Source organism: Trachemys scripta, chromosome 1 (genome assembly GCF_013100865.1).
Source record: "Trachemys scripta elegans isolate TJP31775 chromosome 1, CAS_Tse_1.0, whole genome shotgun sequence".
Taxonomy (NCBI): domain Eukaryota; kingdom Metazoa; phylum Chordata; order Testudines; family Emydidae; genus Trachemys; species Trachemys scripta.
The window spans coordinates 343208635-343212370 of NC_048298.1; positions in this window are offsets into that span (position 1 = coordinate 343208635).

Here is a 3736-nt window from a genome sequence, read left to right on the forward strand (position 1 = left end):
TGGTGATCTTGCTGTCTGGAAAGAAAGTCCCGTCTTGCATCTTCCTGAACAGTCCTGTGTCCTGAAAGATGTGTGTGTCTTCCACTTTTCTGGACAAGCCTGTGTTAATGTCCATGAAACATCCAAAGTGATCCACAAGTGCCTGGAGAACCATGGAGACGTATCCCTTCCTACTAATGTACTCAGAGACTAGGTGGTCTGGTGTCAGAATTGGAATATACGTATCATCTATCGCCACTCTGTAGTTAGGGATCCCATCTGTGCAAAGCCATCCACAATATCACACACATTGCCCAGGGTCATGTTTTTTTCTGACCAGGATGCGGTTAATGGCCCTGCAAACTTGCATCAACATGAGTCCAACGGTCGACTTGCCGACTCTGAATTGGTTAGCGACCAATCGGTAGCTGTCTGGAGTAGCCAGCTTCCATAGTGTGCTCACCATGTGCTTGTCCATCATTAGGGCAGCTCTCATTCTCATGTCCTCGCGCCACAGTGTGGGGGCGAGCTCATCACACAGTCCTATGCAAGTGCCTTTTCTTATACAAAAGTTCTGCAGCCACTGCTTGTCATCCAAGACTTGCATGATGATATGCTCCCACCATTCAGTTCTTGTTTCCCAAGTCCAAAACTTGGCATTCCACTGTGGTCATCACGTCCGTGAATGCCACAAGCAAGCATTTTCTCTCCTACTTGTGTCAACATCTTCATTGGACTCCTCATCCACACTTCCTATTTAAGGAGTAGCTGGACTACTGTTCATGACGTATTAATGAGACCCATCAGCATATTCATCAACAATTCGGGATCTGTTCCCGCAGACCGAAAAGTTGGACAGGGTGTGCAGTACAAAAACTGTTGAAAGATGGCGTCAAATGCAGATGGAAGGGAAAAGACTGCTGGGATGCGAACTGATGCATGACGGGGTATTGGGACAGAACCCAGGTTGCCCCAAGAGCCCATGCCCCCTTCCCACAAACCTTGGTGGCTGAAGGGGAAGAGGTGCTCTGTGGGTTAGCTGTCCTGTAGCAGGGTGGTCACCCGCTCCTGCCCTGAGGGGTTTAAAGACAGCCCCGGGAGAGGGCTGTGGCAGGGGAAAAGCCGGGAAGCTCCAGCCTGGAAAGCCCCAGGCTGAAGCCAAGCATAAGGCAAATAGATACTGGGGGTTGCAGAGGGCAGCTCAGGGGTAGGCAAAGGCAGCAGGTCCAAACCAAAACTTGCCAGTGATGAGTAGGCTGATACTGCAGTCTGCCTGACAGTGCAGGGACTAGACAATGACTGGCAGTAGCCTTATACTGAGGTGAGGTGGGGACTGTGGGTGGGGGTTCCCCGGGGACGGGAGACTCTGAGAGAAAGGAGTTACTGCCAGGGAGCAGCACCCCAGATAACGGGACAACGGGTCTGGGAGGGACAAGGAGGTCAAGCGGCAGTGGGACACCAGCCTGCAGAGGGCGCTCTGGAGGCTGGATGAGCTAATTCCCAGAAGCAACCAGCAGGAGGCGCCAAAGGGGTGAGTCCCCCACACACGTACAAGTGGTGGAGAATGTGGGCAGAAGCTGTCCGCCCCTGACATAAGGGGCCAGAGTAAGGACAGCAGAACTATTGCCCAGAGACGCTGGAGTAAAACAGGGGATGATCTATCCCGGGTACACCGGAGTTTTCTATGGGGAGACCTCAGATGTCATCCCTGGGTGGGCACCAGTGTCAGCGCCCCAGTGGAAGGGGGCTGATGACCTGCAGGGGTGCCAGGAGACCCAAAATGGACAGTGGGAGGTGCAATGGGCCCTCCATGTACATATGGCCCAGCTGGCGGAGGAGCAGCGGGCCCTGGTAAAGCTCCTCCGGAGGGAGTTCTGGAGGAACTACCGAGGGCCAGGGGAGGAGCCCAGTGCTAGGGCCAGGAGGCCTGGCGTGGAACGGAAGATGTGTGATGCCTCTGCCAGGCATGGACACATAAGGTGGGACTGTCCCTACTGGGCTGGGGGCAGCGTACCTCACCCAGAAAAGGGACAGCGGCAGGTCCTTCAGGCAGTCCGCCGGGTGAGGGAACCCAAGCGACTCTCGGTGTGTTGGACCCGTGGGCGGAAGGGCCATCTATGGAGGGAGTGCCCTGCCCCAAGGACCATGGCTCAGGGCAACCCAGGGAGGGCTGGCCCGGCGATGGACCAACAGAAGAACAGGAAGTCCTGGGCAGCCCAGAGGCGGGAAGCCTACTGGGGATGCCAGGAACTGGGCCATCTAAAGAGGCACTGCCCCCTCAGAAAGACTGAGGGGTGGCAGGAGGAGGTGCCTGTAGGCCCAGTGGGACCTAATGTGATGGAGGCAGTGGCTGGGATGGAGGGGACCCCACAAGAGGCTGGGACCCAGACTGTCGCCACACCAGTTATGAACAGAGAGACCCAGACGGACTGGGCCCCGCAGGAGGCCGGGACCCAGGTGGTCATAAAGAGGGTCACAGTAGGCACCCAGAGGCTCAGGGAAGAGGGCCCGGGGGAGTCTGGCCTGTGTGCACAACTGGAGGCTGCAGAGCGGGCCCGCCGAGACGCCAAAGAGAGGGCCCTGTACCACGCGAATGAGTATACAGCTGTCGTCAAGGAGGAGACCCGCTTTTGGAAGAAGCTGGAGGACTCCGAGAAGAAGCAGGCAGCTCTGGAGGTGCATGGGTGACTGGTCCAGGCCAAGAGACACCCCTACCCCCAGAGGTGGTGATCTTGAGGGGGAGGTGTTTAGCAGGGTAGTCACCTGCTCCTGCCCTGAGGGGTTTAAAGACAGCCCTGGAGAGGCCTGTTGCAGGGGAAAAGCAACTAGGCTGATTGGGGAAGCAGCCGCAGCTGGGCCACACCCCAATCAGGGATCAGCTGGCCCTATATAAGAGGCTGGGAGCCAGGAGCTTAACAGTCTCTCTCTGTCTCTAGAGGGAGAAGGGCCTGGCTGCAGGGGAGCTGAACTGGGTACATGAGTGGAGCAGTGCTGGCGAAAGGCTAGAGGAGCTGGGGAGCTCCAGCCTGGAAAGCCCCAGGCTGCGGCCTAGCAGAAGGCCCATGGGTACTGGGTGTTGCAGAGGGCAGCCCAGGGGTAGGCAAAGGCAGTAGGTCCAAACCCGACCTTGCTGGTGATGAGTAGGCTGATACTGCAGTCGCCCCAGGGCGCGACGGGTAGATGATGACTGACAGTAGCCTTATATTGAGGCGAGGTGGGGATAGTGGGTGGGGGCTCCCCGGGTAGGGGAGACCCTGAGAGAAAGGGGTTACTGCCAGGCGGAAGCACCTCAGATAATGGGGCACCAGGTCCGGGAGGGACCAGAGGCCAAGCGGCAGTGGGACACTGGCCCGCAGAGGGTGCTCTGGAGGCTGGATGAGATAATTCCCAGAAGCGACCAGCAGGAGGCGCCACACGCTTACATGCCCAGAGTGCACCACTACGAATGCCGCTGCAAGTGCTTCAAGTGCCCCAAGTGTGGCTATGCCATTGCGCTGGCAGCTGACAGTGTGAACACACAGCAGCCCTGTCCCTGCAGCGCTCTCTGAGGGGGGTTAACTCCCCGATCGTTACATCTGCAAGTGTGGACATAGCCTAAGTCTGTTCCCCTGAGGCGACCCCAATGACTGTGATGCGTTGGCAGGTTTCTGAGTGGCAGTGGAAGGGGAGTCTCGGAGTTCACACCTCACATGAGTGGGGAGCTCACACAGTCCAGCCAATTCTGACAACCTCAGATTCACTTTGATGGATGGCAATG